The sequence below is a fragment of the Merops nubicus genome, unplaced genomic scaffold, assembly GCF_000691845.1.
Source record: "Merops nubicus isolate BGI_N331 unplaced genomic scaffold, ASM69184v1 scaffold7470, whole genome shotgun sequence".
Taxonomy (NCBI): Eukaryota; Metazoa; Chordata; class Aves; order Coraciiformes; family Meropidae; genus Merops; species Merops nubicus.
This window is the reverse complement of record NW_008581423.1, coordinates 39,441-49,666: the sequence shown is the minus strand read 5'-3', so window position 1 is coordinate 49,666 and position 10,226 is coordinate 39,441. Positions and strand designations below refer to the sequence as shown.

Sequence of the window (10,226 nt, the reverse complement as noted above, 5' to 3'; positions counted from 1 at the left end):
ATCCATGGTGCTGTGTGGAATTCAGATGTGTTTGGTTTATATAATAGTGCTTGAAAAAGCCTGACTAATGGCCAAGACCTTGAGGACAAAGAAATTTGCTTTCAGGACTGGTTCTATTTATTGCCTGGTAACTTCCATGTAAGTATTAAGGTTTAATACTCACCCACCTGCATTATTTATCTCCTGGTTATCTGTAAGTAGTTGCATTTAAAATGTGCTGGCTTGATGTGACTGACTTGTTAACATACTAGGAAAGTTTTCCAGTTTTTCGTTTAAGATGCCTACTATAACACACACTGTTTGGAGGGGTGCTGCATCTTCTCCATCTATGAAATAAAAAAGAAAGAATACTTTGTGTGTGAAATGCTTCTTGATAGATAAGATAATTGGTGGTCTTGTGATTTTATCTGGTTTTACCATCAGGAATGACTGTTGGAGAGCAAAAGAATCTCTCTTTTCACAAGCAGGCCCCATTTACTAAAATAATTCCACCTGCTCCAATGCAATATTAATATTCAAAACAAAGGTTAACCTGAATGGAAATAAAAATATCTCCATGTTTAGCTGACATGAATATATAACTATACTTTGCTCCTGCCCACATTACCTAGCTGTGATTGGAAATTCTCTTGAAATTGCTTAGTATTAGTGAAGGAAAAGTACTAGCTGTCATTCATCTCTTTTACATCTTTTTGTTAGATGTAATATGGAGATGTCAGATATTTATTTTAGTACAATATCATTTTTAGTCATGTCAACACCACAAGGTTCTTCTGCCTTGCATTCCTCCTTTTGCAAGAGAATTGGACCACATTTGAACAGCTGATACACTATCTGATAAAGTCAAAATTTCTCAAGTTCTATCTTAGTCTTGGATGAAAAAAGAAAAAGGATCTTTAAGGGTTGCATATAACCTCTATACTCACTCAATTAGATACCAGTTGTGCAAAATGCTGAGCACCTCTGATCTGACTGATTTAAGTAGACATGCAAATGGAGCTTTGTAAATCTTCTACCACCAGGCTGAATACTCAAATAAGGTTAAATACAGAGTTTTTTTCCTTGTGTTTTTGTTTTTACAGTTACTGAGTAGCTAAATTTTAAACACATTTTTGAAACAAAATCATAATTTATTTTATTCCAAGTAAAGATCTTTGCATATATACGTTTTAATGCTGATTTCTTTTTCACAGAAAACACTATGCTGAATTTGCAAATAGTTTCAGCTGGTCTGAGGTCACTTTGGATGAATACATCAGCACCTTCAGTCATGTTAAATGGATGCCTTAACTTCTTTTATATTTGAATTATTTCTGTTTGTACTTCTGTGAATTAGAACAATAATATTAATATTGCATGCCCACATTTGCCTCTGGTTATTTATGGTTTTTTGCTATTGAAGAGTAAGTGTGCCAAGCAAAGCTACTGGATTTCTGCCAAATAAATGGCCCAACAAAGAATTACAAAGCAAATAATAAATGGAGCCTCAAATTAAATGCAAGCAAAGTGACATGGGCCTAGTAAATCCTAGTAAATCCACAGTGGGAGAGTGCAAGAAACATCCATTGTCTCAGAATTATACAGATGGTACTATGGAGTATGGTGGTGCCAGTAACAGACAGGACACTCATAAACACATTGAATGTTTAAGTGGGAGCATTCCCAAATAATAGGTGAACATAAAAGTAAAATCTTAACATTTTTTTTTCTAGCTGTATATATTGAAAATATGTATAGAGAGATATATTTGCTTCAAGTTCCATTTTTGTAATCATCACTGCTAATATGGTTTTTCAGTCCTCCTTTGTTCCCAGTAGGTAATGCAGCTGCATTAAAATCTTGAAACAGTTGCAGTTTGTATTTAGTCCTATTAAGAAAAAAACATTCATAATCTATAACTTATTAACTTCCCAAAAGGAAAAAAAAAAAAAAAAAAAAAGAGTTAAAATAAACTTCTGAAACTTGTTTGTTCTGCTACTTTTTGCCCACTAATTCTGGAACCAAGGAGGGAGGATCAGGTATGATATTCATAAATTATCATTATTTAAACATTTTTAATTTTTGTAGTCTGAAGTGTAGTACTTTTGTATGTCACACTGAGATTGCACCCGTTGAAATGGATGGCATGAGCCTTTGGAATTGGTATTGCTGGAGAACAGGGTCGTTTTTCTGAATGAGCAATGTGTTTCTAGCATCTTTTCCCTTGTCTGTTCAAAGGTGTTAAAAGGTGAAAGAGTGCTATAACAAAAGAATAAAATACATTTGTGGATGATAGGTTCCATGTATTGAAGTAATGATACTGATTTCTCTGAAACTTGAACAGAATAGGTTTTCAACTATTTGTTTGTTTTTTTTTTTTTTTACACTGAATTTGCTCTTTCTGACCCTATCGAATAAATATTGAAGAAAGTTTTCAGACTGTAAAGAAGGAGTTTTGCTTCTCTCTGAATCTGTTTGGATTTTGTGGATTTTTTTTTTCAGCTGTGAAAGGTTTCTTTCAGGTTTCTACTGTTAAGAGTTGGATGCTTAAATGCATACAAAGCAAGATCAAAGCAACCTTTTTTCCAAATATCAAATTATACTACATTCCTGCACATGTCACAGGAACAACTGGCGGTTAGAATAACAGCAGTTTCCTATGGAGTTCGTGTCAAAGTTTTAGTGTGAGTCTTTAAAAATGTTGCCTATTTCTAGTAATATTTTTGGATGGACAAAACAGCACAGGTAAGTATTCTTCTGAACATACCACACTGTTCCCTGTATATGCTCCTGCTATTTATGTGGAAAATACTTAAAAGCCTTTCCTGGTAATTTACTTTCTCTGATTCCTGTACAGTAATATTTTTATTTTTTACTTAGTATTTTAGGAAGACTAGCTGTGTAGTAGTCCTTCCTTCAAAACAAGACAAAAACCTGTCAATTTCTCTATTAATACTACATAATAGCTATTTGCTTCCTGGAATATATTTGCATGGCAGCATCTCTTCTCTACCCTTATAATCTATGGATTTGTGAGGTTACAGATGGAAGTGGTAGCAAGTCACCTAACTGCAGCTGTTTTTTTGTGAGGTAATTTGCTGTTTTATGCGTGAACCAAAAACCTGAGAATTCAAAAGCTGGCATCCAGAAAAGCTGGTGATCTTTCAGTTTGTGCCTCTGTCCGCCTGTGAAAGGGACTGCTGGATCAGTTGTTGGGACAGCTGCTGGAAATGTTGGTGGAACCAACTGATCACATCCTGTTGCTTCTCTGCATTTTTGAGATCTCTTCTTTCCCCCCTAAAACTCCCTTATCCAGACACTTAGCTATAGCTGTGATATACTAAAGACATGACAAGAAGATTGTCCTGCATAAAACCTATCGTGTATTTCTTTATTGGTTTCCTAATGCTTTGTGTGGTATTGTCTTTATATCTTGGTTGTTTGTCTTTGCCAGCTCATTTTATTCTGGTGTAAAAACACTTTCCATTGAAATATTTTTATTTTAAATATCTTAAAGCTAGAATGACTTGAGCATATTGCTGAAATTATGCCAAATGTAATTATTGTAGTGTTTCTTATTATCACTTCTTGGCTACAACACTGCACCTATAATTGATATCAGATGCTTCTAATGTCATGCAGCACAGCCAGAGTGAGGAGTGAGTTAACTCATAGATGATGTATCTGAAAATTACATTTCTTAAGAATAAACTTGGACTAGAACTGTTTCCTTGAGGCATTTCATGAAGATGCCAGTTAAAATATCACCTAAGTTGAAATATGGTAATCTTGTTCTGCATAGTGAATAAAAACATTTTGTTTGCCTCAGACCAACTTGAAGTGCACATTGTGTAGTTTTAATCACTTAATTCATATTTTTGCTAGGCTTTTTTTAAATGCAATTTTACAAGGAAACACCCCTGTTTAGGAAAGAGTAGTTTGGTGTAAGGATGGCATACCAATTCACAGATTTATTTATTTTTTTTTTTTTTAAGTTATCTGTATGGAACTAAAAATTCACCTTTTGTAGGGAGGCCTGTTTATGAAGAAAACTGTTTGAGAGAAAATACTAATTTTTTTCAATGGTGTATGTCAAGTGTGGAGCCTCCAAAATACCATGGGAATAGGGCTTGTGCCTATTTTCTTTCCCCTTTTTTCTTTCGATATGTTGGACATCATACAGAGAATGAAAGAAAAGGAAGAAAATTAAAATTAAAATTGAAATTGTAATTTCAAGTACAAAGACGAGATTTTTGCAAAAGCATATGTACTCAGTGTATGTGTTTTATACTGAAGTTAAGATTATAGCTCATTCTGTTCTTCAGTAAGAACAGGATTCCTTAATTTCAGTAATTTAAAAAAAAAATTTTTTTTTTTTTAGAAGATAATTACTCTTTCTGTGGTATTCCTGCCTTCCTCACTTGAGGAACATGAGCGCTGTTAATAAAGTAGATTTTATTTTATTTCTCTATGCATTTAACTTTTGATAATTACTTTATAGACCTTTAAAGTCCTTGTGAAAAAAAATAGAAATAATTTGTTCAAAGAGTAGAAAAAGGGATGAAGATCTATTTGAGCTGTCACTCCCTCCCCAGAATTACATATATTCAGATATTAAAATTATAGTCTTTTCCAGTATTCTTTCCAATCTGTGTAGTACTTTTTTTCTAAAAGTAACCTTAGAGATCTACCCGTTTAATATTTTCTGAACCATTTTAAAACACCTGAAAATATGGAAATATTTTATTTTTGTACTCTACAGATGCTGTTAATCCTGTAAAAGGCTTTCTACCATAATATTTTGTTTAGTACAGAAAATCATATATGCTGAAACAGTAAGTTTAATATTCTGCTTTGTTTTCAGTTTATCATCGTCATTCAACATATTGGGCAGAGCAGATTTATTTGAGAGGTGGCACAGGACTGATTTGTTAAAGGGAATGCACAGAGCTACCTGGGATGTGTGCATTATAGCAGATGGATACATTAATTATTAATTTGCTGATTAAGTAACTTGGCATGTAGACCAGATAGCACTCTGAGATGTTTTTATTTAAAATGTTCAGAGACAGTGGTATTTGTGTATTTTGCATTATTCCATGGTTATTACAGTGAAATGTCAGGTGGTTTTAAGCCACTTTTAAGACGGAGTTGTAGTATGAAGAGTCTCTGGCTTTTTCAGCGATATTTGTTTGAGAGGGATAACTAGTGTACTACACTTGAGGATCTCCAAGGGAAGCATTTTAACTTTACCATGCTAAAAAACAAAGGGAGAAAACACCTTCGTTAATTGGAAGTGTATATTATGTTTCACTGATTTTGATATATTGGATAACAAGAAGTTTGGTAGCATTAAATATATAGTGGAAGAGAGGTGAAGATTTAGTCTGAAGCTTTTTAATAACATTTGTATCTGTGGCTAATGAAGAATAAATGAATACTAACATGCATAGTAACTATAATTAAAATTAGATTTGTGTCAGTGAAACTACTGTTTCTTTCAGGTTAACTCTTGATTTAAGTTAACACCAGAAGAGAGGGGCCTCTGTCACATTCTGCTTTTTAATGCTGTTGGAATGACAGTTGTGTAGCATAAAGAGTCTCCTCAGTTGGAGGGGAGAAGAAAAAAGCTTTATTAGCAGGCAGTGAAATAATATCTGAATTCTTTCCTGTTCAAAATTCTAGGTTTTGCAAACCTCTTCTCAAAGTGGCCTTGTTATGATTTCACATTACATCTATTTAAAAGAGTGGGAAAGATGTAGCTTTAATCAATTGAGTTGTTAATTTCAGCAAAAGCAGGTAGTCTCATAATATATTGCTTTTCATTGATCATAAATTTATGTGAAGAGTACATTTGCAAACATGTCCTGAAAGGTTAACAAATGTTAAATAATTCAAGTTCTTACAGATAGAGAGCAAAGCATGGCAGCTCTTCATAACAGTGACATTTTTGTCAATAATACCTTCATCTGAAGAACATATGGCTCGGCTCTCCTTAGATATGTATGTGAAGCACAATGGTAGCTAATTAAGATGAATATTAGATTCACATAGGCAGAGCTCATTGATGTTTCCTAGACTACATTACAGTTGCCTTCCAGGTAAAAGTGTCTGTGCTGTTTTATATCCTTCTAATGCTTCAAATTGGATACAGAAGTGAGTAGCAGGGATTATGTCCTTAAATATCTTGTATACAAGACAGAAATGCTCTACATAACATGTAGTAATTGGCACATAAACTATGCCACTGTCATCACTAACAACTTTTATTATAAAAAAGTTTGTTGATGATGGAAAGGTAGGGCTTTGAGGGGGCAGAACTGCCGAATTTACCATTGGTTCCCACGTAAATCTAATCTGTGTAGTGGATTTATATATTTGTGAGTGGTAAAAAGCTCACTTTAGAAACTGTAAATGTGGAATATCCCAACTTGGAGTTATTTCTTTTGGTAACCTAAACAAAAGCTTTCAATGTAACACTTTTGCTTGTTGTCTTAGAGGTAACATTCTGGGATTTTTTTCTTGGAAAAAAAAGAGTGATGAAAAAGTGCCTTCTATACAAGTATAACACCTATTCCTCTCTACAGCTTACTGTAATTATGTATCATTAGGCGGTCATTCCCTGCTGTTGGTTCAAAGACTTAGAGCTGGCAGCAGTAGAAGGCTGTTATCAGTGGTACAGGAGAAATTGCAGCTGTAGAGTACCAAAAGGACATATTAAGTAGTATGTTTGGCCTACACAAACTATTCATTATCCTTCTTTTTTGACTTGAATTCTTTTCCCTTTTCTCCATGTTTTGGGGAGCTCCTGTTCCAGGACAAGGGAGGAAGAAAAATTCGAGGCATTGTGAGGAAGGATATGGCATAGGGAAGTAGTTCACCTTTTCTGGCTTTACTTTGTGGAATTGGCTTTTCCTTCCTGAATTCTTCCTACAAAAGTACTGACTTAGAAGCATTGTTGCTGCAAGCTATTGCAGTTGATCTTTTAGCTGTGGCATGGAATCAGGTCTCTGTAATGTACATTTTCTTAATAGTTTAGTGGTCTGCCAAATTTAAAATTATTAATGCTGGCTAAGGACCAAAGGCAAAAGAATTGTCCACTTCCAGGGTCTTTGATGAATTCATAAAGCTTATTCAAAGAGCAAGCTCTGAGAAAAATGTTGGTGCTTATAAAAAACTTTAAATAAGAAAAGCAGGCTAGACTAGAAAAAGTTTGTCAGCTTTAACAGAGGGGTTTTTAGGAGTTTTATGTCTATGCATAATTATGTACAGCATAATTACTTTATACTGACATATTAAAATATTAGGCTACGTAATACTGTCATAGAAATTACAAGGAACATGTTTGGAATAGTCCACAAATGCATAAATGTACAATGGAAACTGGTATCCTTCTGGTATGAACACTAGCCCTCCTGACTTTTATTATGACTCTTCACATTTAGATAATGGTCATAGAGTTGATTATATACAAACACTACTCTTCCTGCACAGATATTAATGAAATAACATTCAGTATTTATGATTGCTAACAATTTTTGTCTGTAACAGCACAAGGGATTTTATTTAAATACAGAATGCTTCATGTACAAGTCTGGAATGTCCATGCTCTACAGAAAAATATAGAAATTTGTGCTGATATTGTGCAATATGACCTAAGGTTATACTTTTCTAAGGAAGTCAGTCTCTTCGAAAGGCTATCTTGTGCCCCAGCAAAAATTGAGGCTTTGATGCAGTTTAATTGTTAGTAGTAGTTCTGCATGCTGCTATATACCACAGATGATACTAAAAAAAAAATATTGGTTCTCGTTATAAAATGCCTTACTAGAAATGTATTTGTTTTATATATGCGGTGGATAGAGCCATATCAATGTAAATGGATAGAAAAGAGACATTTCTTAAGACTAGGTAGCTGTTTTCTAAAATCAGTTGTTCACTTTCCACTGTGTTGGTTTGTTGTGTGGAACTACTCCAACTGTATTTATTAACTGCTGTTTTATTGTCTCTCTCTGCTCATTTGTTGTAACTGATTGTGGTTACCTTTTCAACACAGATCAAAACCAGTAGTAACAGAACTTCATTCTTGCTCTGTATGATAATTATGTTTTTGTAATTCCACAGATGTATTTAATATAATGAAAAAGCAAGTGCACAAATCCAGACTTTGCTACAGATCTGAAGGTAGCTTGTCCCATTTTAGTCCCATTTTAGTTCCTTGCTCAATGCTTGCTCCCAGAGGAGTGTGATACTATGGAATGAAAGGTTTCTACAAATGTTGATGTTTGTATGGTTGCTTAAAATTTAAATATGAAAGAAGTTATTGCATAAAGTATGTCACCTATGAAAAAAAAACAAAACAAAACACAAAAAATATACCACCACAACCCCATTCTCAAGGAAGCAGTCTGTCCATTTGGTCTCTGGGTTGCAGCCCTTTGCAGAAGCTGCGATACATTAGCATCTAGTAGTTTTCACTGTTACCTGCTTCCATTGTGTCAACTGAGTCACCTGCAGGAACCCAGAAGATTTCAGAAAATCTGAAATGAAGGATGCTGGGTTTTCAAAAAGAGCTTCACCTATTGCATTAAAAAAAAAAAAAAAATATGGTGGGAAGCTTGCACACTTACACTACTTTTTTTTATAAAGCAAATGTGGGAATCTAGTATTAAGAAGAGTGACTCCTTTGCAAGCAAATTTGATTGCTGGATGGCAGACTTTGAGATTTGGTGGAGGACAGGTAGAAGGTCTGTGGATACAAGCAGCCCATTGTTACAGATAAAAGTTATAACCTGATTTATCTAATGCACCTAACTTCCATTGGTATCAGTTATGGTATTTACATTATGTTTGTATTGCATTATTTTCATTGGGATTGATCCTTCCACCACTCAAAAAATGGAGAAGCTTCCACTGATCTCAACAATACAAAATCCAGGCATCACAATGCACTCAAAGAGCATCTCAGTAATTAAGTAGAGGGTCTTCTTTTTTTTTTTTTTTTTTTTTTTGTGGTACTTAAACGAGGTGCTCATGTTTAAGGAGGCATTATGGTCATGAGGAACCTGGAACCTATATGGACCTGCTGGAGTGTGTCCAGAGAAGGGCCACCAGAATGATGTGAGGGCTGGAGCAGCTCTCCTATGAGGACAGACTGAGAGAGTTGGGGCTGTTCAGTCTGCAGAAGAGAAGGCTCCGAGGTGACCTTATTGGGGCCTTCCAGTATCTTAGGGGGGCCTACAAGAAAGCTGGGGAGGGACTTTTTAGGATATCGAGTAACAACAGAACTAGGGGGAATGGGGCAAAGCTGGAAGTGGGCAGATTCAGGCTGGACATGAGGAAGAAGTTCTTCACCATGAGAGTGGTGAGACCCTGGAATGGGTTGCCCAGGGAGGCGGTTGAGGCCCCATCCCCGGGGGGCTTTAAGGCCAGGCTGGATGAGGCTCTGGGCCGCCTGATCTAGTGGGAGGGGTCCCTGCTCATGGCAGAGGGGTTGGAACTGGGTGATCCTTGTGGTCCCTTCCAACCCTGACAGATTCTGATCTGTTTTAGCAGAGGACTTTAGAGCCCTAATGGCTCAATGGTTGGACTTGATGATCTTGGCGGTCCCTTCCAACCTAAAGGATTCTATGATTCTATATCTGGACATTGTTCTTGGAATTTCCATATGTAATTGTTAAGTTGATTCTCAAGGCGCTCACAGACTCTTTTTATGCCTTTGGAGAATGTTGGATGCAGTCTGTTTCTTGACTTGAGGCTTTGTAATGCTTGATTCTCTGTGGCTTCTTTTCTACTGACACATTCAGTGTATCATATGCAAGGAGAGTTCCAGGTTGCAAAATGTTGTGAAATTCTTGGATGGCCGAAGCCACAGATCTCACGAAGGAGCAGATTGTCTTTTTATTGGTAGAAGAATGCAGGGGTTTTGAGTAAATAACAGTGATCTATTCAGATAAAATTAAGCAAGTGTGTTGACATCTGTAGTTACATTGATCCATTTATATATCTATTAAACTTAACCAGAAGTAATATGTAGTCTTCTGTCAACTGAAACCATTATAGTTTCTAAAGAACATTAATAATCTAACATGGCTTCCTGTATAAAACAGGTCACTGGATTTAGCTGAAGTAATTTTTCTCAAATACAGCAGCAGCTCTGTTTTTACTGTTCCACTTGTTTCTTTGTATCTTTTTTTTTTAAAAAAAAAACCAAACAAACCAACACCTCAAATCCTCTCTATATAGAATCT

At 35.3% G+C, this 10,226-nt stretch overlaps 1 protein-coding gene across 1 annotated transcript in view; it reads left to right on the top strand.

The window, feature by feature from the left end:
• Positions 1-10,226, top strand: part of LOC103782184 (neurexin-1) — a gene marked incomplete at its 3' end in the record, with an annotated part of 65,060 nt that overhangs the window by 16,098 nt on the left and 38,736 nt on the right. The window lies entirely within an intron of this gene.